Source organism: Apis florea, unplaced genomic scaffold (assembly GCF_048593485.1).
Source record: "Apis florea isolate Af1SG1 unplaced genomic scaffold, ASM4859348v1 contig_3585_pilon, whole genome shotgun sequence".
Taxonomy (NCBI): domain Eukaryota; kingdom Metazoa; phylum Arthropoda; class Insecta; order Hymenoptera; family Apidae; genus Apis; species Apis florea.
In genome coordinates, this window is record NW_028256788.1 from 871,924 (window position 1) to 899,915 (window position 27,992).

Below are 27,992 nucleotides of genomic sequence, written 5' to 3' on the forward strand. Positions count from 1 at the left end.
ATTTCACGTTGCGAGAAACTTTCATTTTTACGAATATTAGTGTTAATTTCAACGTGTGATCGATCCATCATTTCGATTTTTATCAGACAGATATCAAATCGTCTGGATGTTGAAACTACGTGTCGTCACGATATTAAAATTTCCACATGGCAATAGCAACGGATTAGGCCTGGTAAAAGTTCGCTACACGCGAGCGAAACTTCATTTTTCTGCCGGTTAAGCGTCAAATGTACGCGTCTCAACACACACGTGCTCAGCTGAAAAAGTTTCACGCGAAAAACGAATGTTTATTTTATTGGCAACTTCCTGCCGACTTTTGAAACGTTTCCACCCGGTTATGAGGTGGAATCACGAGTCAAGATTGAAATAAAGTATAGGCCAGAAACAGTTTTCCACCCTCGAGTAGCCGAGCATACTTATTGAGAATGGAACGAGAGAGGTTTGTTGTTCGAGCAAATTATTAGCAGTGGAAATCTACGAAAGGATTGAACTTGAAAATTGAATCGATCAAATCGGATTGCAGCTTATCGCAATATAACGCGATGAAACCTTCTCGAAATTCTGATTGACGAGTAAAAATCGGATTAAAAATTAACTGTCAATTTTTTCGGACGATTTCCTCCGTCTTTTGTTTCCATTTGTTTAACCGTGCACTGAAACAGCGAATTAAATTATTAAGCGAAATCCACTATACTGGGGGAATCTATGGAAGCATAAATTATAGGAGAAAATTTTACGATCATAATTTTTAATTTTATCCCTTCAATATTTAATCGTTTGTCAAATTCCATCGGATTCTTTTCTGAAAATATGAACCAGAATGAACGAAGGGAACGATGAATTTATCCTCTACGACGAATTGTATAAATCTCATTTTTTTTTTTTCGATTACGCACTATAATATTACAAAATATTAAAGTACTTTCGAGAATTTATTTCACGATACTCTTCTTCTCTTTCAACCTAACCTCAATTCATTTTTCGCAAGTCGAACGAATTAAAAAAATTATTGACACGATTTCATCCGCGACGAAACACGAAGAATTCAAAAAAAAAAAAAAAAAAATTAGTTTCTTCACATCGAGGGGGGGCTGAAGTGGAAGGAAGGAGCGTTCGAAACGATGGCGAATTAAGTACGTCGGATTAACCGGCGACCGCAATCGCGCGTGTTAACGACATCTTACTATGTATCGGGGTGGCTCGATCAGGGGTGGGGAGGGGAGAGGGGTGAAAAACGGCGCCATTTACGGACACGATCGGGGCAACGGCTCGGGTTGGATAAGTCTCGATACGTAAACTCGGTGAAACTCGGCTCGTTGGGTCATTCGTTCGGCTGCCGGACCGCAAATTGGGCGGTTTGTTTCGCGCGGGGTGAAAAACTGGAAGAGTCGTGAGCCCTCGAAACGAGTTCCTGATGCCCGTGATTTGTCAAGACCAGGACGAAATTTCCTTAGACCCCCGTAAGTCCTCCACCGGGGATTTTCTGATTACAGTTGCGACTTTTGAGCATCGAGCATCTTGCCACCAAGTTTCTTCTCAAGTATCAGCGGAGAAATGCCCGTTGCGTTGGGATCTTGATTTCATCCGAGGAGATTTGCGAATTTTTCGATATTGAAATGTTTCAAGCCGCGTGTGACCATTGCTTCCGAATTTCGTGGCCAATTGGCGAAAGTTGTTCACATCGTTGGAGAATTTTATGAATCTTGTTGTTGCACTCGAATTTATTTAACGCCTCTGACTTAATTTCCTCGAGTTGTGAATTTCTCGAAATATTTCAACCAACTTTTGCTGTGCATAGATGCCGCGTATTGTACGATATGATTGGAGTTATTGCACATCGAGCGTCTGGAAATGTAGCATCAATTTTTTCTTTCAATAAACACCGTCGAAGCAACTCGACCTGCAGTGAGGCCGCTGATGATCTTTTTCGAGTACCGTGCACGTTTTTAACGGAGAAGTCGTCTATAACGAAAGGGTTAAGGATTCGAGTATTTCACGAATATTGTTTTTCGAATAGAATTTGCTCGCAAAAAGTGTCCGTCATATCATATTTTATCATATATACATATCGCTCAACACTTGTCCAATTATTTCGATTTGTAAATTTTTTGATTTAATTCTTCCGTCAAAATTTCTACACGCGAGATCAGGGATCAACGTATTTATACTTCACCCCTATCGATCCTTCGATTCTCGAGACAAGCGTCCACCGATGTTAATTCCTTTCATCGTAATCTGAAAATTCGAGGGGGGCCAATCGTTCGGGGGTAGTTCGTGGAACGAGTGGTAGGATTAAGTCGAGAGGGCAGTCTCGTAAATCAGAAGCTCAGCCAGCTATGTCTGCGGCGCCGGAGATAATAACCATTTTGCGCTTCCATAGGCTCCGTTCCGCCCCCATCGTTATAAGCGATCTTACAAGGAGAGGGAGGGGGGAGCCCATTCAATTAACTTCGTAAAACGTAAATCGAGATCGCCGCTTCCTCGTCCCTCTCCTTCTCCATCCTTTTCCTATCATTTGCTCTTTCTGAAAAGAAACGTCTCTCTTGACTTTTCTCCTTCCAATTCTCTCTCATCTCTCTCTCTGTGTCAACCACGCATTGTGTCGCATCAGGAAATTTTGAAGTTATTACACGAGGCGAGAAGTATGTCTCATTTGGTCCGATTTCTCATCGATACCATGTTTGTTTCAGTTAGAAGCGAGATGAAGTTGTAGTTTTGGAGACACTGTGTTTGGTTTCTTCGTTTCTTTTTACTCTTTTGCTATTGGCGAATATATAGTGGCTCTGCACAACAAGATGCTGCGTATGACGATTGGAGTTATTGCACATCGAGTGTCTTTCTCTGGAAACGTAGCGTCCATATTTTTTATCATCAATTTTATTTTTTCAATAAACATCGTCCAACTTGCAGTGCAGTGAGATGTAATTTTTGGTGCGATGGTAAAGTCGAAAGGGTTAAAGGATGACATGGTTTGTCCAGAAATGTAAGGAAATAGTAGGAATAGTGTCGTTTATAGTCGAGATTTAAGGCTATTGTGGGGTAATTGAGTCACGATGGATGGTTTTTTAGGAGCACAGGAAGTAATACAGGAATAGGAATTATTGTTGCAGTGTTTTTCGTGTTAAATTATCAATTCGAATTCATTTTCTTATTTTATTTGTATGTATTTAAGAATCGTATACTTTTTTTCTTATAAGTAGAGAAAGTTTAGAGAATACATTTTTTTCTCTTATTACGTTGATTGTAACGCTATTTCTAATATTAGGATGTGCACAAACACACGTTACAACTTTTATGATTTATCGGTTCCAAGTGCCAAATGGTGACACTGATTAATAAAAGTGTCAGACAGTGTTACATTGATATCTATTCATAGTTTGTCTACATCTATTTACACTCAATAGTACTATTATTACATATAATTTGTCCTGGATTATTAAAGGGGATCATTTGATACACGTGTTGAATAATTGTTGGCACCAATATTGATGTATACATCGTGTTCAAACGTAACTTACTGTTCAAAGTTCATTATTTATTGAAAATAAAGAAACCATGATACCACCATCTAGCCGACTTAAAGAATAAAATTCTCTTTTTGTTTCAGTTTCTTTCTAAAAATAATAATTTTTAATTACAATGGAGAACTTATCAATAGCATGTTTTAAGTATAATAATGTTATAAATTACACGGAATATTTTAATAACAAGAAAGAATAAATACGCGTAATTAAAAAAAGTATAGTTAAATTTTAACCATTCGTTTAAAATTCTATTTATCGTCATATAATAATAAAGATTAATCATATAGATACAAAGTGATCCTACGTGAAAATTTTTCTGCTTCTATCATCCCTTGGCTTAAATATCATTCTTAGAGGATTTATTGGTTGCTCGTCGTCGTGTATCGAGTGCTCGATGTGATATTTGCAGACAGTACCAAAAAGGAATCTCGTAGCTGGCCAAGGGATCATGGCTTGAATAGCAAACGAGGGTCGGCTTCCGCGAACTTCTGAGTAAGGTCACGTGTTTGGTGCGAGTTTGTCGAACTCTCCCGTTTTAGTCTCGTGGACACAATGAGTTTCACGAATTTTTGACGCTTTTAAGTACGCCCTGCTGTTATTTTTCCTCTTTATTCTTTTTTCACTTTTACGCGGCATATGCTGCTCGATAATGGTATCGTGACCAACGGCGATAATGAATACTTAATTGGACGAGCGTAATAGCTTTTTAATGTTTCAATTACCATTGCTCAGAACGATAGTTTAATGAGAGAGAGAGAGAGAGCTTTTTGAATTTTCTTTGAATTTTAATCTTTTTTATTATCTGAACAATAAGAGGACACATCTAAGCTAATTTCAATGAAATTTAATACGTCACGTAGTTTTCTTGTTAGAAAATAATTCATACTTTTTCTTTTTTTTTAATCATATTAATTTATCATCCATGTTGATGAAGAAACGAAGACTGCTAACTTTTTCTAACTATTTTTCGTGATTAAATATTGAAGAGGAATGATCTATCTCGTACGAAATCATACTACAGTCATCTTCTTTATGAAGAATCTTAATATGTCGCATCGCGATGAAAATTTACATATCGAGCGTGGAATTTGAGGGCGCGGCTCGTTCATGATAAATACTGTTTTCGAAAATACGCAGGAAAGGTTGTATACGTAATGTCATCACGTACGATGAAAATGGCGTGAAAGATCGCTGGTTCGTGTTGCATCAGTTCTGAAGCACGTGATCGTGGTGCATTTCCACGTGAAATCGATGATGACGCTACGCGATGCGGTTGACACACTTCGAAAATGAATAAATGCATGAAAATAAATTTTGAAAATTGATTTCATTGAAAAGAGTAAAGAAAAAGGTGTACCACTATTATACTTGACTCATCCATATACTAAACCTTTCTATGCTTCGGATTAACAACATCAATAAAACTCTTAAAATTCGAAAACTAAATTAATCGAAGAAAGGAAAGTAAATTAACCTTCGTCATTCAGTTAAGTCATCTTACAACCTCTAGCGGATCCAAGGCGAAACACTCTCTCCATCCTTTTCCTCCTCTCTCTTTATTTTCTTCGACTGCACCGCCACACGTGTACATGTGGCTCCCCTGTTAACTATTCACGTGTACACGAATAAACCGCATATTAGCCGCGGTTTATCTGCTATCTGAACGCCACCCAACCAAAGGTTAATTACTCCATTCCAATTAATGCTAATAGTATTACAGATTGCAGCATCCCTTACACGATAATGCAGCCCGTAATAAGATGAACCGATCGCATCCCCCTAATTAGTGGCGACGCGCATAACCTATCACGGGGTTGGGGAAACTGGCCCCCCTTCATATCGAAACGCATGGATCTACGCGTGGACACGGGGATTCGTCAAGCGTGGACAGTTTATCCACCTCTAATTGGCGCGTTTGTATTGTTTCGAATTGACATACGTCCGAGATTTACACTTACTGGGTGGATAGGAGTGCACGACAGATGGTGGATTAACTAATTAGAATGGCCCGGCGTGATTCAGCGATTAAGACGAAGGCTCCTTAACTTAATCACGATGTAATCGCCTTAGATTCATAACGAGCGTTAATCTTCAGTCCCGTGTCTGGGACTGCTTGATATGCCGGCGTGAATCCATATGGGCCATCCCAAACGAGGAATCACTGCCGCGTGGACATGGTGGAACGTCCTTGAGGAACGAGGCCTCGAGTATGTTCTACAACGAGATTATTAATTCTTTTCACCTTACGAAGATGCAGGATGAATTCTTCTCGTGAATATACGCGAAAGTGTTCGTGACTTACTTTCGAAACCTAACCTAAAAATTCGATTTTATTTAATTCTTGAATTCGTGCTATTTGGATCAATCCAACACGCTCGAAGTTCAATGATCTTTCTGTCGAGATCGAAGCTAGCTGTTTCTCCTCCGGTCCTATCCCTCCGGAAAATAGAGTTTCGCATCGAATGAAGGAACGCGGTGTGACTATCAAGCAGATTCCATATTAGTTTGTCGAGCAAAGGGATGACAGGAATACGTGAGAACTAAATTTGTTCGTGATGCATGCATCTTCGATTAACCGAAAACACCGTGTCTTGAGACAGAATTGTTCCAGATATGATAAGGAACACCGTCGAAACTCGATGTTTGCTCTTTGAAGCGAATGATGATCGAGTTTGACATATTTCTAACCATTCGTGTAGATTTATGCTATGTTGAAAATCTTTAGCTTTAGATATCGCTAATATATGGACGACAGTTCCATATCAATTACAACACATTTTGCATTTTCAATGAAAACTAAAAATATTTTAAAAATTACTGTGACTATTTTTGTCTAAATTTTAAAGTAAATGTGTAAATGGAAGCAACAGTATATAATATATTTATATATTTTCGAATGATCAGAGTATTTGAGCCTTTAACAAATTTAACATCGGCAAATCCTACCATCTCTCGGTAGAACGGATTTTGTTGTTAGAAGAGTTTGTAAGCCAGTGACTCATATTCGACTTACAATCTCTTCAAATTTACTCCGTAACTTCTTCTTTGTAAAAGTTTATCAAGAATTTATATCTAGTTTCTACTTATAAATTTATTCTACTGAAGTTCTTTCATCTTCTTTAAAAGCTTCTATTTTCAATTTAACTAAAAACGAAAGTCATCCAAAGAACAAATAATTCTGTTTCAAGAAAACTTCACATCTAGTGAGGCTAAAATAGTTCTTCGGCCTCGCTAAACTTATATCGTAAACGTGAAATGGAAACAACGTTCATATTTATTCATCGTGTAATCTCATTCATCGTGAAAGTATTTTTATATTTTGGTTGGTGAAATTCATTTTTTCCTTTGTCTTTTTAAAATTTTATTTTTTATAATATCCATTCACTTTGACTACCAATTATCAATTTATCGCGTTTATTTTTCTGATTTTGTTGCGGTTAAAATTGTAACAAATGTAGAAACAAATTGACCTCTTGTCTCGACCAAGACTCATTTACTCTTCATTACGAAATGACTGGCCTCGACCCGGAGACTGTTTTTGTTTCAACTTTGCAAAGCTAATTTAATATCTCGCCTCTGTTCTGATTATGTTGCTTAATAACCATTGTTAATTTTGCTCGTCGACGTTGCCATTTCTGCTTCCCTTTGCACGGCTTCAATTGCTCTTTTATTATTTATTTTTTTTTTTTCAATATCTTTCGACTATGAAAACCGAAGCAGCTCATTGCATTTTACAATGTGTCTTCGCTTGCTGAATAATGATTGTGCACTTGATACGGGAATTATAGGAATATATATATATATATATATATATTCGTTTATTTTTCGAATTTAAATTTAAACACATATATCGAATCGAATGTCGAATCGTTTTGTAAATTCTCTTACTGTTTATCATTCGAATGACGAAGCTTTAATTTATTTTGGAACTGATTCAAAAATTATTTATAGAAAACCTTTATGCATGTGATTTTGGATCAAGATATCTGTTGACACGAAGTTGAAATTACGTAAGATGAATGAATTGAAAATAATATTACATTAGATCAGCTGTACGAAATTTAGAAAGCCGCGATATTCCTGAATTTTCGTTCAACCTTTAAAATAAAATCATTACAAATTTAACAAATTTCTAACTTTTCGCTCAAAATGTGATATATAATAGATGAATGATTGAACGACAAAGTCAATCGTGTGATATTAAATTTCCTAAATTAGGGAATCTGAAGACTGTCGGTTTCCTGTTACCGTTCTTTTCGTCCTTCTATTTCAGAGGTGGAAATTTTCGGAAAATGGGAAATTATAGTTGGTGGATTTTCACCGAACCGCAACAAAGGTCGTCGAATTACGCGTTCAAGAGGTAATGAATCGATAATAGCCGGAACGAATAATGGCGCGGGAACGGTTCTCGTTAGGTAGATAAAGTCGTTATACGGCCAATCAAATTGATAAGATTGCAATTGAAGCGTCGATCAGATTATCTTTATCTGATCCCTTTCGTTTTTCTTCCTAATCGTGATCGAGGTCCATGTGTTCTAAACCACGTTGATGTACAATTTCCCAATTTTTATTCTAATTATTCGAACTCAAGGAAAAAAATATTCTTTCCTCTTGAGAATATTTTTTTACTTATATGAAATTTGATACAATCATAAATTTAAGATTCGTGAATATATTGTTAATTTGCATAATTTTTTTCTTAATCAGATACGATTGACGAGTGAAAAGTTGTTAAATTGACATCGATAGAACACGTAATAAATAAATGATCAATTTATCGTTTAAGCGTCCAATTTCATTACGATTCGAATAAAACTTAAAACACTTGAAAAAGTGAACAATCGATTGTTATCGATGGATTCGTAATGAACGTAGAATGGATGCACGGTGCTTGAGTGCTACTACGACCGGAAGGACAATCAAATTGGCAAAGAGCAAGCACAGGGTTAAATGAAATTAATTTTGCATCAGAGTGGGAAACGGTCACAGTGACAAAATCGGTGTTAAATTCGGGTGCTTGGTTCAGGTGCTTGTGAAATTCATTATACGATAATTTTTTTTTTAATTTTCTACATTATTATCATCGAGCTTTATCGAAAAAATACTTTGAACTAAACAACTTGGATAATGTAGATAAATAAAAAGAATGCAGTAATATTAAATAATTAATATTAATATTTACTACTTTATGATAAAAAAATGTGCTTTTGAATTTTTACAAAAATTTTGAATTTCGATATCGCGATATTAAATTTGCATTCCTTTGTTATCCTCCCTCTGTATATAGTAAATTCAGGTATCAATCAAGTCTTCCTTAAGCTATTGATTACAGAAAATGAATAGCGGCACGATTGTCAGTGCGAAGTAACAATTTCTGCGCGTTGGATTCGTTATTTCTCATCGAAAGGCTTTCAACGATGCATTAGTTCGAACATTGTAATCTAAAATTTGATCGTCGCGATATAATATTGTAACAACCGATGCATTAACGCAACATATTGTGGAATCTTCGTTGAATCACGATTAAAATGCATTAACAACAATTTGTCAAGTGAAATTGATTTCCTTTTGTGCCGAGAGTTTCTACGATTCAAGATTAATAAATGCTGTAAAAAGAATATTAAAATTATATCAAATACTCTAAATATAGAATTGATACAAAATTTGGTGGAATTTAAAGAATTAAAAAATTTAATCGAGAAGATTTTTTAACTCGAGAAACAATATTTTCCGAGTTATCGTTTAAATAATTTCTTAATGTATTCGAATACATTCACTTTCCCTCTAATCAAATCACCACGTCACATTTCCAATCCAAGCATATACGTCCTCTAAAATATCGAATATGGTAAACAAGGAGATGCTGTATGAAAAAGATACGTTCGATAGTTAGCTTAAACACACCATAGAAATCGCTCGACGCATACGGTGCGTTGCTCGTTTCAAACCACTCCACACGTCGAAAGATCGCTTTCCTTCTCTCGTTAATTACAATATTCCAATACAATCAATACATCGATCCTCCCCAAAATATCACGCAACAATGATAATAAGGTACACCACGAAGAGACACCTTCGATAAAATTACGAAAAGCGTTGCCATTTCCCATGCGATTCACGTGATTGTTCGACCCTATTACGGTTAACAGCGGTATTGACCGTGCGTATACACCATTGCCTCCCTCTTGCCTCCCTTCTCTTGCCCCTTCCCCTTCCATTCATCTGGTTGAAATAAACGGACAGCCATTTCAACGATGATTTCTATGATACCGGGGTTACATTATTTGCGTTACAATGCAACGCGGCCGCGCGACAGTCCGTGAAAGTCCTGGGGTGGATGCAATGTTTAATGGCGCGTTCCGACAACAACGATATGTCATTTTAGTCCGTGGCAAATATTGGCACAACTCCCCTTTCCTCAGCTTGTGCACTCTCAGCTTAAAATAGAGTTGGAAACGACGTCTTCTGAAGTTTGTTTAGAGACACCTCGATTGCTTTAGCTTCCTTCAACGGCCGACAGAGGGACGCATTCTCGAAACTTTTCCAACCTGGGGAATTTTTTTCCCTCCCCTCTCTTCTCCCATGCTTTTGTCTGTGTGGTGGACGTTCGAGTTTACGATATGGATCGCGAATAACGGGAGATACAATTTGTTGGAGGATCGATGACAGACGCTCGTTTTCGAATCGAATATTGCCGAGTGAAAACTTTTTGTCATCGGAGATGGATAGGTATTTTCTTTTCCGCTGGAATTTTCGATATTCGATTTCGTCACGCTTCATTTTCCATTATTATTATTATTTATTTTTATTTTTTTTCTTTTGGAGAGGAAGACAGTCTTTTGTTACGAAATTTTTATAGTTGAATTCGACGCTTTTTTTTTCTTGATTCTTTTCTCTCCCCCTCTCTTCGGTGAGATGCAATCTGGTGGTAGTGGTGGTGGTGGTTACGTTTTAGATTGATGGATAGGATTTTGCGTGAAATGTATTTGAAGCGGGGAGATAGATTTTTTTGAAATTGTGTGTGATTGGATTTGAAAGTTGGGGAAGGAGTAACGGGATAATTTAATTTAATTCTTTTTATTTGAAAAATTTCCCCTCCCAATAATAATTTCGCAGTAATAGTTCTTTAAATGCAAATTTTTACACTCAATTCACAACAAAGCACACAATATCATTTCAAAAAGATTTTAAATTTGATTGTCAATCATTTTATCCCGAAATTTTTTATATTATGTTCACGTAAACAAGAACAAATATTATCGAATATTTACGTACATATTATTTAATTGCAATAAAAATTACTTACTGTATTTCTTTAATTAAAACAACGTTTCTAACGATGTCTTTAACCTTAGATAACATCTTGTTAACGAGATCTTTAAAGCTACGGCGATTTGTTTAGACGGAGCATTAAAGTGTTCGTAAAGTTTTAGGTCATAAAATAAATGACTCCCATCGAATCCTTTTCTTTCGCGCTCCACCTCTTTTCCTTCCCTTTCTCCAACGTTTTCTCGACGAAAAGGGTGTAAAAGTTTCCGTTCTCACGAGTTTTCTTCTCTTCTTTTTCTTTATATTCTGGCGACAATGGGAAGCACGTTTAAAAATATGATGATTTTTACGGGGGTCAAATGGTGAGATATTAGGTAAAATATCCGAAGAAACTCGGTTCCTTTACGGTTATTTCGACGCTGCGCTGCATTCGTTTAAACCTGTTCCACGATAGGGGATTGCTTCGTTCTTTATATGCTTCCTTCTCTTCACGTTGTTCGAGGGCACTCGTTCTTTTTTTATCGTCGCAAATTTTTTTCCCTCGAATGTATGGATTCGATGAGAATCCTTTCTTTTGTTTATGAAAAATTTGATAAATATCCCTTGAATAAAAACGCTTGGAAAACCATTTAGCCCTCTAATTGCACCAGATAATACAGGCAATTTCTTGGCCGCAATAACGATAAACCTTTAAAAGCCAGCAATGAGCGAGCGATCGTTGCCTGGAGAAAAAAGAGATTCCGCTGATCATTAAGTTCCGAACAGGAACTTCCTCTTCCGCTAGTCGTTATCGTCATTCGAAGGTCGACTTTCAGCATTTCTTTTCTCGAGTGCATCGTTATTTGATCTCTGCATCAAATGACGTCAAAGTTTCGAATATATATATATATATTATCCTCTTTGAACAGAATTTCTGGAAACTTTGTCAATCGATTTTCACTCATATATTATACTGTAATTAATATTGTAAAGAGTTCAATTAAAGAATAAAATACAAATTTTTATTTTTCATCAGAAACATGATAGATACAGAACAAAATCTCCATGATCTTTTTAGAAAATTTTATTGATATTTATAAAATCTTCTTAAATCCATAATTTACAAAACACGAACCAATATTTCTCTGTAACTCTTAAAATCAGAGACCAAAAATTATTCTAAAATTTTCTATTATTATTAAAATTTAATCAACACAAAATAAATTTCTCTCATTGATAAAATCTCTTACGAGTGATCAAAATGATTTTCTCTCAACGATAACATTCACACAAAAAGAGAAAAAAATTTTCACTTATAATCCTTGTTTATAACCAATATAACGATTTCAGTCAATAAAAATATTTGCTATCCCGTGATTCTTTTTCTTTTTGGTAATAACAGCGACAGTTCGAAAACAAAATATCGAAATTCTTAAAAAATTCATAATCTTTTTTTCAAAATCACTTGTCCAGGAAACTCCTAACTTCAATTTACACAAAATCTATTTGCAAGAGTGAAATCGAAACTCGCGATTATATATACCTTAGAGAAATTTCTTATTTACACGTTCCAAACGACTGACGTAGCTGACAACACTAGCGCGCTCTTCTGTTTCTAAAATCCGTCTATTAACCGCAGACTTCAACTCGGAATCGTCCTTCTCCTCCCCTCCATGACGGTTATTCGCGCATAACAACATTGTCTTTGTCGTGTTCCGTTCGTCTCTCTTTATTTTTGCTGAAGCAAAGCCACGCTCAGGCGACACGAAAACGTGTCTCGTCCACAAAAACATCAGGAAAGGTGAGCTATACACTACACATTCGCCATATATAACACGGTAGCCAGACTAACAAGGTAATCTACTCATCTCGGCGAAAGACTCGTCCTGCCTTTCAGCTTAATTGTTGCCCGGGTTAAGAAAAGGTGGCACGATAATACTGTTAGCTTCTCATAGTCCTGGCAATTAGAAAGATTCGTTTCGAGAATAATGTAATACGCTTGGATGGACGAGCGATTGTTTTTTTTTTTTTCGACTTTTTTAAGACGAAGTCAGATAATTTTTGTTTTTGCCAGGATTCGGAGGAGAAAAGTTCGTTTCGACTGACATTGTAAAGCGTTGTGAAATTTTAAATCGTGAATACTTTGAGAAATATTGATTATTTATTAAGGGAGAATAGGATAAAGACGGGTTTATTTTTATGTAAGATGGATACTGGACAGGATTTATCTGGATTTTAGTTTCTCTTTTACGAAATTATTATTTTTTAAAGTATATTTTCTCGACATAGTTTAGTATAGTAATGTGTAATTATAGAGAAATGAAAAATTGTCAGTTCGCGTTTGTTTGTAACGGTAAAGAACGAGTCGTTATGATAAATAAAAGCATAGGAAACTCCATTCATTAATTAAAATGGACAGAATCGTTCTGCTTATCCAACGGATGCATATTCATAATCGATGGTATCAGTGCGTGTTACAAATGCAAATTAAAATAGTGGATGTTTCCATTGCGATGCAAAATTGAAGCCAATACATCAAGAAAGTTATACAATGAGTGATTTCAAAAAGTTACAGATACAATTGGTATTATACAATCATTTCGAATATCAATTAATTCCAAAGATTAAATTTAAAATATTTTCATAATCTAAATTCTGATTATTTCATAATATTTTAGTTTTTTAATGATTAAAGAGAAAAAAAAAAAGAAAAAACTGATAAATTGCTTTGAAAAAATTCCAACGTTATTTCGAGAAAATAACGAAACAACGTATAAATTAAAAAATTAATTAAACTTCCCTATGAAAAATATTCTGTGCAAATTGAAGCTTATATTTTAAAAAACTTGTAAAAATAAATTGCTTTTTAACGATTAAAAATGTCAACCAATATATTACTAATTAAATGCAACTTAATATATTTTTAATATCTCTGAATGAAAATTTTTCAAAAGAAAATAAATTTTCAGTCTGGAATAAACATTAACAAGTTACTCTTGAAAGCTGATTGTCACAGAATTAATCTTTATGTTTCTGCAGAAAGTAAAAAGTAACTCGGATAATCTCGTACTTTCAGCCGACAATGTAGATATAATCTTTGTTTCTCTTAATGAAGTTTAAAGAACGCTATACACTCATATCGTGCAACGTAAATCATAATACATAATATTATCAAACTCTTGAGCACTCTCGATTGTATTATTATCTCTCTCAAAAGAATTTAAAAACTTGTCGATATTTTGTACGTGGTATGCATTCGTTGAAATCAACACACAATACTTTGTCTTGTAATTTTCGTTTATTATAAATAGCATTGGAATATATAAACTATTATTTATTACTTAGTGATATTTTCTTTTTCGTGTAAATTAATTTTTTTTTTTTTATTCAAGTTATTCATCAACAATTCTCTCAAGATATTTTTGTGAATATTGATGAGACGTCAATATTCCTTTATAGTCTCTATAAAGCTAATCTAACCTCAATAATCCACAACATGAAAGTATCGCATTATACAAATCAACGAGATCGTATTACTTTTTCTTCAAATAAAAAAATTATTCTAATTCAACTCAAGTTTACAACAGCAACTATATCTTTCGACAAATTATATTCCCCATCTTTACATTTTTACAACGCACATTTTTCAAAATATAAAGATCATCCACAAAATTTATCTCGCGCAGTATATCTCCACGATTAAGAACTTGCGTCCAGTTTTAAGTTTACTCCTCAGGTGGCAGAGTTGATCGTTTCCAAGTTCTATTAACGAGCCGGAACCGGATGCCACGCGGTCGAAATATTCCCATTGGAACTCGAATCATCTCGGGCTATGGACGGGCTGCTTAATCCGCAGGACGATGGTTGATCGCCGTGGCGAATATTAGCGGGATTCTTGAAGCAGAAACAAACGTCCGGCATACGAATTAATTACGTTGGATCTTTCTTAATTAGTTACGCTCTCGCCCCGTAGAGAACTTGCAACTTCTCGAACTACGGCTTATACTTGAAGTTTGCTGCGCCTCGCGGTTGCGCCTCTACCGTTTGAACAATTGATGCAAATGTGCCGGGTTCGTGCTATACTCCGCGGATGATTCGGCTTTGGTTGATTATTGCCGGATTCGGGGGACTCGTAACGGTTGAAAGGATTTCTGTCCTTTGTTCCAGTGGATTATCATTGTTTTATTGTCTCATGGATTATTAACACGAGTCTCGAGTTTGTTTTCGAGCAGTTGTTCCGGTGTTTGAGGTTAGGTCGGATGATATCTGGAATGAAATTATTCGTGATATTATATACGGGGTAATTCTGTTTGAGATTATTTTACTTTCGACAAATTTGAAATCTTTCTTTTTACTTTTATTTCGAATTCATAGGATTCAGAATAAATATTGATTTTCTATTTTGTAAAATTTTGTAAAATTATGGAACAGAGAAAATATTCATCCGTCTATATAATAGAATCAGAATGGAATAATCAAACTGAAGAGAAGAGTAACAATTTCAGTAATAGAATCAGGATTTAACAACCGAACGATTAATTATCGAACCGTACAAAATTTACCGATCCATTTGCTAACAGAATCAGAATTTAACAATCGAATCGATTCAATTTTTCTATTCGAACGATCTGGATTCATCCCTAATCGAATCAATCGTTCGACGAATAAAAATTCCATATTCGATTTTATCATAATGAATAAACTAGGGAAGAATTACGGTATGTATTTTAAATTAACTTTGAGGTTAATCGATCGATACAGTCCAGGTTGGACATCGATCGACACTGATCGTTATTAATTTATGCGGACAAGACGAGTTTCTAATCTGTCTTCGGGGCTGGTGGCGTGTTTACTGCCTAGATTTAATCTGCATTGGGTTTAATTAAAATCAAGCAGCCCCGACGGTAGCGCTGCCTCGTTGACAATTGCATGCAGATTGGATTAAGCTTTGGAATTAGAAGGGGAGTTGGATTCAGCGCGAATCTGCTGCCCGTTTGTCCACATTAATATTCGAATTTCTGGAAATAGAGCGATCCACCGATCGGCGGGATGGGAAAAGAGGGGTGCACAATGTCCGATACACCGATAACGAGAGAATTATCCGTGGGGGGGATCAAAAACGGTCAAATATCGTTAACGTTGCAACATAGATACTGTATCAGCTGTGAAATTATTGATCCACCGAATTTTATTTATTTGTTTATTTTACACGAGATATTATCAAAATTTTTTATCGTAATATATCAAATATCAATTTCTTTTTCCGTTTCCATTAAAAACCCATTTCCATCGAAAATAAAATTCTCATTCTTATAGAAATTTCAAACTTTTTTCCCTATCCTCCCTCCCAGAGTTAAATAAATATTCATTAGATTTCGTTCTTTCTCTTTCTTTTCGCGACTTTGTTCCGCTCAACTGGTTGGCTGCTCATATCTGCCGAATAGCAGATGGCCCGGTATTACCACTTTGTTGGCGAACATTGATTCTTCTTCGTGCTTACAAGAGCCAACCACTCCTCTCTCTCTTTCTTTTTCTTCCTTTTCCTTCAGTATCAGAAGTTTTCGCATCCCCCGCATATTTCCCGCGTTTCTTTGCTGAGCACACGGAAAACCAACGTCGTCTTCTCGTCGGATAATCCATCCTGATTTTCTATATTGCCTCGGATCCGCAAACTTTGCCCTTTCATTACTGTCATCCACGGATGTGGATCTTCTCACGTATCAGAAACGCGGAAAAATTATGTTGGATATAATGGATATTGATATTCATATGTCTCCCATTTGTCATTTAATCCTTAATGGACAGAATGTTCTTCGCGCAATATAACAATATATTTTCTTCAATTTTTTATTTTTTTCAGCTATTTTTTTTTTTAATCGTATATTAATGAAAAAAAAAAATACTAATTCTGAATGGAAATTTTTGAAAATTTGAAAAACTATCTTTTTCATCTCTTCATTCGATATTGAATACGATAATATTTTATTTGATTATATATCATGATATCATGCTTATTTTTAAAATTCATTCGTTCGTTTAAAATTTAAAAAATTGCGAAATTATGTTGAATAATCATGAAACTTTCACGATTGATTTTAATACGTTTAAAAAACAAATTTGTACAAATGTCGCCTTAAAATATGTGAACACGAAAAATTGTGTAAATTGAAGATGGTATAATTTTCACACAAATTGGCCATTTTACCAATCAAATTTAAATTCGCCAATCATCGAACAAGTTCAATAAAACTATATCCTATTTAAAGGGTATACTTTTTTCACAAGAACATTCACTAGAAAAGTTTTGAAAGAAGAGAAGTAAATCATCTCTAACCTTTCTTAAAACCAGAATCATATTCTGTGCTTGATGGGATTACGGAGGATCATAAGCTCTTGCCAATCAGCGACAGAGAGAGAGAGAGAGAGAGAGAGAGAGAGAGAGAGAGAGAGAGAGAGAGAGAGAAAGGACAAAAATAAGAATCACTATTTCTTCTTCATCATTTTTTCTATCCTATAAAATATATTTTCAATACTAATTCTTTACTTAACAATAAAAGAGATAATTCACATTCGTTGTTTCCATTCGTTAATTATCTTTCAACATTCAAAAGCAACGTTTATTATTCCCATTCTTCCTATTATCGATTACTCTTCAACACTAATACCACCAATTCATATCTTCACAATTTTCCCCCTTTATCATTCTTTATTTTTCACTTTATTCTCTTCCCTTCTTTTCACTCACAACGCACTCACCTTACCTTACCCTTCGTTTCAAAACCACTCTTACAGAATCTCAACAAACACCTTCGGAATCTTCATTTCGCATCACCGGATTACCTATCATCCTATCCTCATGTATGAATATTCCCACCCTCCTCCAGAAACGCGGGGACGCGCAAAATTTTCCCCGATAATCCGACTTAACATCTGCCTCTTAACACAGACGCACAGTCGGTACAATTATCGAATATATAGGATCGGTCTGTGCCGAGGGAGCCACTGGAAAATCGCGTTATTCGCGAGTTACACGCTCGTCGATCCTCACCGCTGTGGAAATTTCGACTCGTTTACCTTGCTCGCGAACAGTTCCCACCGAACTGTTTTCCAAGATTAGCCGGTTATCATCCGCCTCTGGTCGCTTGGTTTTCGCGGATTTACTCGACAACCGTCCATCGGTCCCGCAACAGCTCCCCTTCCTTCTCTCATCTAATAATTTCCGTCGGCACGGATTCGACGATCTGAGAATTCACGTCGTAAGTAAGCAAGCTTTTTTTCCCTTTTTCTGTTGATTCGAAGAAACTTTGGCTCGGTCCGTTCGAAGTTTTTTGCAATGATTATTTATTTTATTCGTTACTTTGTTCTTGATATTTTTCCTTTTCCATGTTTTCCGTAATTGGATTGAAACGAAGTCGATAAATATCATAAAGAGCGTTTCGATGATTCAATGATTCGAATCGGTTTGGAGAAATGAATTTTATAATTTTCTCGAAGCTTTTAAAGGTATTTATTAAGGATTATTTTTATCGCTTGTCATTTTTTTATTTAATCAATGTTATCATGTTTTTTTTTTTTATTCATTGCACATTAAGCGAGCTTTACTCTTGCGAAATTTCAAAAAGAACGCTATAATTGCTGGGAATAAGACAGCCAGGAAACTTTTATTTGAGTGCATGAATATTAAACACGCTATGAATTGCAGATTACAAAAGAGAATATTTGTTGGATCATAAGTAACTTTGTGTTTTATGCGGGGATTGAATCCAACGTACGTATTCATTCTCCTTTTTTATTATTTCCTTATTACATTTTTTTTTTCTTTCTCCGGTTTAAATATGCGTTTACGAGGAAATAATATCTAATCGTCGTGCAGGATGAAGAATTAATTAACCATCTAGATAAAGTGCAAGTATTGCAAATATTTTTATTTAACGAGTAGTAAAATCGAGGTTTAAAACAGGTATAAATTGAGATTGAGTTGGAAAAAAGTAATACCGATTATATCATAAGGTATGCTTGCACGCTTATGAGATTGGATAATTCACGATTATTTCGTTGTTACTGTTGTTACTCTACAAAAGTGAAATTATTTTTTTACATTTGAAAGGATTAATCATTTTTTATGCTTTATATTTCTATATCATATATTATATACCATATTGTAATTGAATATTCTTAATTTTTAATATATATATGATCATTCAAAATCGTGTCTAAATCCCCTAATAATTTTAGGTAATTTATTTAAATAATTATTCCAATTATTCAATTACGCTAACAACTTCCACTTTCGGATAAATAATTTACGATTATTTGCATCATCTAATTAAAACTACTCGTGCACCCGTTTATTTTACGGGAACCCGGCTGTGGAATTCTCTTAAATATTAAGACGCTTTCAATTAATTCAGCTAATTAATCAAATTACACTGACCGCAAACCTCCATTACACCAACACCCTCGTGCAAATTTCTCACGATCATTGATAGAAAATTCATCCTCGAAATCGTTCACAGAAACGCGGTGATCAAAGTGGAGAGATCTGATGATGGACAAGTTTAATTACGATCGATGGTATCCGTCCAAGCCAAGTTGTGTACACGAAACTGTACACGCTGCGTCAAACGAATTAGCATAACGATCCTTTTGGCGTCATGCATTTTTCATATGCTCGTAACGAGTGCGCGTTTATCTTTCTTCTTTTTTCTTTCCTTCCTCTCCTTTTCCCCCTTTCTATTCTCCTCTTTCGTTGTTTGTGAAAAAAAAAAAAAAGGAAAGAAAAATTGTGTAGGCTCGTGTGCATCGGTAAAATAATTTACGAAAAATAAAAGCAACCGAGTTGCTTTTCACTCTCTTCCAGCCGAACCTTAAACCATTCTTTTTTCCACCCCATTTGCACATGCCTTTGTCTCGCGATATTTAACGCGGCTTTTAATATCGATCGAAGAAACTGTTACTCGTATGGAAAGGGATAAGGACAGGGGAAGAAATGGTTTCTGGAATTTTTCTGTCTTCCCTCGGCCGATGTTCTCTCATAAATAATGTAAATATCCGGAAATATCCGGGATTGGGGAACGGAGAAATTTAATAAAAGAAGATTCGAGATGTGTATCTGTGAATTAATAATTCATTAGTTTTTCTTCTTCGAGCTGTCCTGCCCCTATTATAAGGAAAGGGATATTATTGAATTTGCGGTGAAGCGATCCGAGATATAATAGTTGTGCGGGGATGAATTACGTATGGATTATAAATGTCGTGGTTGTGATAACTCGATTTGTACGTAACTGGTTCTCCGTTAAACACGATTTTCGATTAAATTTATGCGAAATCGGACAGTTCAGATACTCACAAGGAAATTAATTTGAATGTAAGTGAGCTGAATTGATACAATTGACACAAACTCGTCGAAACTTGTCTTCTTTTCTTACTTAAAAATAAGAACGAAAAAATCTTTAACTCGAATTACTTTGAACCCGACCCAAAATCCAATTCTTCGTCCCTTCATCCAACTGTTAAACGAACCGTTAAACGAACCTTTCCTAAACAAGAAGCGTGTACGAAAATAATTTTGAATCTTCGCTTTGCAACCGAAAAATAACGAGATCCTGTTGAAGAGCGTTTATTTATTGTTCCATCGATCTCACACTTGCGGCATCAAAGTCGCGGATTTCGCTATATAACGAACAACCTGTTTCGTAATATATCTCTTTTCACGACTCGCATTCGATCACAAAAAGGTGCCCTAATGGTTAAAACGGATTAAAACAAACAACGCTATTAAATCCTTCCCTCCAAAAAACAAGAAAAGAAAGGAAAGGAAAAGGGAAAAAAAGAGGAAAGGAATAACCAGTTTTTTGCCATATTTCTTTGCCACGACGGCACGTTGTCAGGGGAGGGAAGACAAACTCACGGTAATTACGGTGCTTCAGCGGCATTGCGAATGCATTGTGCAACGCGACACTCGCCCCTCATTGTGACATTAATTATATAGGGAGCTGTGTCACGTTTTAACGTACGATTATTGCATTCCCGCGTAGAAACGGTGGCAAGAATTAAGACGTAGACACCGAAACGATCGATAGTTTCTGCAATTTCGTGGCCCCAGCCGAAACGAAACGTCGTTTCGAGAATGGTTTGCAAGGTTTCCGGGATTTTATTTTATCTCCTCCATTCTTCTCTTTCACCGTTCGTCGAAATTATTTCAGTATGGCCGTCTGGGATTAACGACCCTTTAATTATTCAACGCTAATTGCAGGAGCACTTCTTATTACCGATACGCGTGCATTGGACGAGCCACTCGTATTCGTTATTCTCGCTTCGGTGACTCGCCAATTTTGCCTTTTTTTTTATTTTTTATTTTTTTTTTAAACCTAACTCATTTATAAGGAATAAGTATTTACATTGTGGTGTAACTGGTGCGTTGTTTGCACTGTAATTTTATGTCGCAACGTTGATTTAGGAATATTGCATTTACACGTACTTTTGTTTAAGATGTTGCATTCTTTTGCCAATTTTGCCTTTTCTTTTTTTTTTACACTAATTTATTTGTTTATAAGGAATAAGTATTTACATTGTGGTGTAACTGGTGCGTTGTTTGCACTGTAATTTTATGTCGCAACGTTGATTTAGGAATATTGCATTTACTTTTGTTTAAGATGTTGCATTCTTTTGCCAATTTTGCCTTTTCTTTTTTTTTTACACTAATTTATTTGTTTATAAGGAATAAGTATTTATATTGTGGTGTAACTGATGCGTTGTTTGCACTGTAATTTTATATCGCAACGTTGATCTAGGAACGTACTTTTGTTTAAGATGTTGCATTCTTTTGCCAATTTTGCCTTTTCTTTTTTTTTTACACTAATTTATTTGTTTATAAGGAATAAATATTTTTATTGTGGTATTGATGCGTTGTTTGCACTGTAATTTTATGTCGCAACGTTGATTTGGGAATATTGTATTTACACATATTTTTGCTCGAGATGTTACATTTTTTACTCCTGACATAACCTATAAATATTATATTTTGTCTTTGCAATAATATTTAAATTTGTTCGTGGTGATGATTTGATAAGGTTTTCGTTTAAAATATCGTAGCCTTGAATTTTTTGAAATATGTTGAGGAATAAATTGTGATTAATTATAGAAAATAGCGTAGTACAATTAAGATGACGATCGAAATGATGTCGTCTTGCTGAAAGTGTCCATTTCATCTTCCAGATGTGACTGACATAATTTATTATGACAAGCTATATATGGAGAAACTTGGTTTCCTGAAGGAGAAGCGTAGTTTGATGATTTGTGGTCGTAGATAGATAAGCTTTGGGGGTATTCCATCCCTTTCTGGAAATATCCTGGCGTTTCATCGTTGTACATCATTTCATCAGGATCCAGAAGAAACATTATAAGTCTATGTATATTATGAATTGACGAAAACTAGATACGAGTTCTAGTTTTAATAATATAATCGGACACTTGTATTACGATATTAACTTCTACAATGAAATAATGATGAAGTAAGGGCAAGTTAACGTTCGATACAACTGAAATTGAGAATTTAATAATCGAATCACTTGAAATTTGAAGCATCGACACAATGCAAATATATTTCTTCCCGTTCAAATATTTTCACAAAAGTGATCGCGAAAAATATATTTATAATACACGCAGACTCTCCACAACTTCCTTCCTCGATTTTCCACAAACCTTCGCCTCATCCATCATCCGCCTTTCAATTTTCCTCGAGAGAATACGCAAACTTAACACCTGTTTACTACCCGAAAGCGATCCAACTCCGCTTCCAACGTATCGTCCAATTTTAAACCGATTGTCGCGCAGTTTCACGGACATTATTCGCACAACTCTTGCATATGCTTCTCGCACAACGTACCATCATGCCCACGCGCTTCCTCGCGTGGCTCGAAGCCGACTGGGGCAGTGAATCGTTCTCTCTTCGCATCTCATCGTCCTTGCATCGTGGAAATCATAAAAGGACGCTCGCCTCGATGAATTCGAGTTGCAAAACAAGTCTGATCGAAGGAGCTGGGAATGAAATCTTTCGAAATTCCAAGGATTTGACGAATTATTTTCGTATTTATCGAGTCGAGAATTCGGGGGTTGTTTCGTTATCGTAATTCGTAATGATTTCCGTAACGAATTCGATGTATTTTCTGTTTCGTTTTCATGTTATAGATTTAAACTTCGTGTTATTTACAAAATTTGTTATAAATTACGTTCCTTTTATCCATCTGTTATCGTAAAAGTATATAAGGTTGATAGCACAGTAAAAATTTATTGCCTGCCTCGATAAAAATATCGTATAAAATATTTCTCACTTTTCATGACTTGGCTTTTATTCTAATGCGTTGTTTTATGATCATTTAATGTACAAGTATTTTATGTAATATCTTTCTATAAAATATTATATATATATATATATTAACATCGCATGAGTGGAGGAAGTTGCACATCTGTGAAATGGATCGCAAAATTTCGATCAATGAGATATACGATACACGTACAAGTGAACGATTTCGTCGAGTCGAGAAATCTACTCGTTGAAATATTATATGGATAAGTGTAGAATCGTTTAACGTGAAGATTAATAGTTTTTTTTTTTTACAAAATCATTATTTATAAAGTTTAAAATTATTATTTCATTTAACACGAATTTTGTTTCTAAATGAAATGTAAATAAGTGTCAAAGAAATGTTTGTTCAAATGAAATTAGTTCAAACAAGCTTGTCGAAAGTTTTATATATATATATACCTTCTAAGATGCTGGTACTCAAAACTTTCTTCTGTTTGACATTTAATCAACGTGCAATATGTACAGAAACAGCACAGTAATTTATCCTATCCAACTTATACAATAAAATGTATAAATAATGATTTAAAAAAAAGAAAATATATAACGCGAAAAATTAAATTAAACATCCGATTATTAAATCATTTTTTTTTATCGACAAACAATATTTCCATATCATAACCTAAAATCAAAAATTTTCAAAAAACCATTCCATTTCATTAAAGTGAAAAAAAGAAAAGAGAAAAAGCATTCGTCCATCGAGTCCAAATGAGACGGAGAAGAAAGAAAACAAAAGATTGTTGGATAGAATCAGAGAAAGAGAAATCGGCGAATAACGAGGCAAATCGTTGCGCATAAACGACAGCCAAGTTGTCACGAAAATGGCCGAGTGTCTCGAGATTGATAGCGAATCGTATTTCGTGCGATCCGATTAAACGTGATTTCGTGGAAAAGCGCGCGGCCGTTTCGTTGACTCGATATTAATTGTAACATAACGTTAATTGCAGCTGCAATGGACCCATTTGCTCTTGTTCCGTGCAGGGCATGAAATATTCGTTATTGCCTCGTGTCTCGCCTCGTCTCGATCAAAAATGACATTTGAAATGCCGATGAAAGACTGAATTAAAAATAGATTAAATTTTTATAAAAATCTTCGTGTAATATAAAAATTAATTCTTGCAAATATTTCGACGATCTGTTTGAGTTAAAGGCAAGATTGAAGTTTGCAAGAGGGAAGAAAGAAGGGATGGAGAGAAATTAGTGAAATTCGATGAGATAACATTTCTTAGCGTTAAGAGTTTTTCTATTTACGAAGAATCGATATTCTAGAACATCTAGAAAGAAAGATGAAAGCTTTCGTAGAAACGAAGCTTTTTAAATTACAAGCAGATTGCCAGGCTTAGAAGAATATCAGAATCGAGATAAATTAAAAAAATTTATCGCAATATGATTTGTTTATTTGATGCACATATGGATAAGACGATTATCGCTCGTATCCGGAAATACACGACACTTGTGTTGACGGGCAGTAATCGTTTCGTATTTTTACTCGAACTTCCTCACTTCAAGTTTTAACGAGCATAATATAAAAATTGCAATATAAAAATCGATCTATTTCTATAACGCATTGATCATACATTGACACCACTAGTGTATCTAATAATGTCATCATCAAAAGATCTTTATAATTATAGCGAGTTATCGCTTTGCACCGATCTGAGTCATCGCATCGACACAACCGGTCATCACTCGATGTCGGCACAATTAATGAACACTTTGTCATAAACGTTATGACATTTTAACGACGACGTCGAAGCTATTGTATCGTTCATAAAACGATATGGGAAAAAAAAAAAAAAAAGAATGCGACGCGCATGATTAAAGCGAGCAAGGTCAGCAAGGAGCTAATTAATTTTTATCGAATCCCACCACCACCAATCCTGCAAACGTACCACCACTTCCTACTGAATTTCGATAAGTGCTACGTGATTATAATAATTTAAATTATAATAATTTATCGCGGTTCCTCGAATCCTTGGAATTCATTATTCAATTCGCGTGGAACGTTACTTCGAAAAGTGATTGTTGAAGCGATATAACGTTAAATATGACATAACATGATTGAAGAAATATAACCTACACGATAAATGTGAGAATTTAAAATTAAGCGATAATTTCTATATATAATTTTCAATATTTACATTTCATTTGAATTTGTCTGGAAATAATTTATCTCGTCTCGCCGGTGTTTTAATAATTTTATTTGAAAAATGTTGGAAAACGAAATTTTTAGTTAAAATTCAGGTAAAAGGGAAGATTAAAGTGCGGATAAAATGTTCGAATCGAGTTAATCGCGCTTTTCGTTTTAAATCAAAAACCGTGACAACGTCGGAATATTTCAGAAAATTATTTTTTATTTATCGCCACGATAAAACGTTCGACAAAACGTTGAAATTTGCGCGAACAGATTGACGTGGTGAAAATCGAACGTGTTGAAAATATTATATTGTCGAGGAAATGGTTTACACTAATGAGAAATAATAATCAATTATTCGTGGCTGGAAATGTGTGTAACGTAGACAAAGAGAGCGAGATTTATTGCGAATTTCGCAAAAATTGTGAATCGCGATCACCACGGATGATTTATTTTCGAAACATATATTTTATTATTATTATTTGACGAGATTTTATCAGTCCGGTTTATAACACAAATATTTCCCATCTTTTTATCCAAATACTAGTATTATTTATTCTTGGTTATTGCACGTACGTCGATACAAATATTCGATGTATTTTAAATTACTTATAAATATGTACGTATACATTGCATCTTTCGCCATGGAATATACTTCGGAAGAAAATCAAGAGGTTTGAAATTTCGAAAGAATTTTTGAAAGCTATTGAGAACAATCTCGAGAAGAAAACTTTTATTCTAATCGTATTATTTCTTTATTACGCGCTATTTATTGAAACGCACGGGAATTTTAATATTATTCTGAATTTGTATCGTGAAGAAAAAAGGGTTATAGTTATTGCGGAAAGATGGCCCTGCCCGATTTGCAATTTAAAAACAATACACAAAACAATACCGAGTATGATTCCTTCCCATTGTAAAATTTTATCGGGGAAGAAGTGCAATCGTGTGGAAGGAAAGTAGGTCATTTTATAAACCTCTTCGTATCTACCAGTGAAATATACGATCGATGATTTTTACTCGAGTACTTCTAGAAATTCCAGATATCGCCGACAGCTGTCGATAATCGTCGGTTCTCGTTATTTCGAAATTCTTCTCTTTCGAATCCTGATCTTCGTTTATTCGTTCCCGCGTCGTGTTTTCTCCCGTTCTTCGAATTGGAAAAATATTTTATACCATTACCACGGTTTCGTAACGCCAATTGAAATCGATCTTTCAGATTTTCTACAAATTGTTTCCACGACGATTCGAAAATTCGACAATTCTCATCAAAAGTATTCCATTCATTAGGAAGTTCGTTCACGAATCCGAACTTTGGAAATCTTTTCGAGAAATTTCAAAGTTCGCCAATTTGAACGTTCAAGAATCCGAAAAGTCAAAAACTTGTTGTAAATTTAAGAACAAGAATCCCCTCTTGAATCAAATCGGAGAACATTCGTGTTCCAACTTCCCCCAACTCTCGTTACGCTTTAATGGCAGCGTTCATTTAAACTTAGAGGGATTAAATAAGAAACCATTACTTCTCGTTACCTTCTAATATCTCTTCCCAAATATATCCACACATACCGACTTCAAACAGGCGTAACCAGAGAGATAGACAGAGAGGGAGAGAGACAAACCCTTTCTAAAGGGTTGGTATTTTCGACATTATTTCCTTCCCTACGGGGTCGATACATAATACGGAGTCGTTTCTTTGCTAGTTTCGAAGGGAGGAAGGCTGAAAGCGTTGCGGACGAATGAAACTTCTTGTCGAGAGGGAAAGGCGAAGGATCCATCCAGGATGAAAGAGGGTAGGAACGATCGTCTCTCGGAGATGCTCGAAGGTCAGGGGTGCTTTTTTTCCTCGACGCCGCAACCGAGTTAGAACTTGGGTTTCTCATTCAAATTCTCTCTCATTCTCGAATCGTGTCTTTGAATTTTTAATAATACCGGATGATGGGATGAAAGGAGTTAAATACGAAAAAAGAATCTGTAATTTCGATCAGGTTAAATCCTCTGATTCTTTATTTTATTTATTTTGTCTATTTCTCTTTTTCCAGAATTCCAGCAGTGGAGCTTTGTCGAGGAAGAAATTACATTAGAATAGATTCGGCGGTGAAACGGTGAGTGTTTGAACCAAATTAAGGATGGTCGATTATATATATATATGAAGTTGTATTATTCTTTGTTCCTCGTAGATTACTATTAATTTTAAACGTGAACTCTTCTTCCGCAAAATTACGACGAGTATATAAAATTTTCTACCTATTTTTTTAACAAAAAATGGCTACCATATATATAGCATTCAACCTTTTTTTTCAAGTAACAAACCTTGAACATAACACAATCAACCTCGTGTACCCCATTCGAACAAGGGCTGGCTTGCAAACGGGCCATTTCATCGAAGATCCCGGGGATGATTTTTCAGTTAAGCGGTGTTGTGACGCGGGAGAAGAGCAGCGTTATATTTCTGCTCGTTCCTCGTTCTCGCCTCGATAACACTATCCTACTGTTCCTCCACGATCCTTCCACGCTTTATCATTCCGTTCCGTTACTTGGATTTATTTCACGATACCCGTTCGTATCTCCTCCGGGTTCATTATCAAACCTCGCCCTTCTTCTATCTTGTTCCACGTTCCTTTGTCCAACGAGCGGAGATCCCGTGGCTCGATTTATGAAAACGAGCGATACAACGGCGTGCACCGTGGTTATTTACCTCTGAGGAGAATTATAATGGCGAGAG

General features: G+C 35.3%; 1 protein-coding gene across 5 annotated transcripts in view; it reads left to right on the forward strand.

Annotated features, from left to right (window-relative positions):
• Positions 1-27,992, forward strand: part of Pgant9 (polypeptide N-acetylgalactosaminyltransferase 9) — a 324,242-nt gene that overhangs the window by 89,492 nt on the left and 206,758 nt on the right. For all 5 annotated transcript variants that reach the window (XM_086914110.1, XM_086914104.1, XM_086914108.1 and 2 more), the window contains exon 3: positions 27,310-27,372. The gene's annotated coding sequence lies outside the window, so the exon portion shown is untranslated. The remainder of the gene's footprint in view (positions 1-27,309; positions 27,373-27,992) is intronic.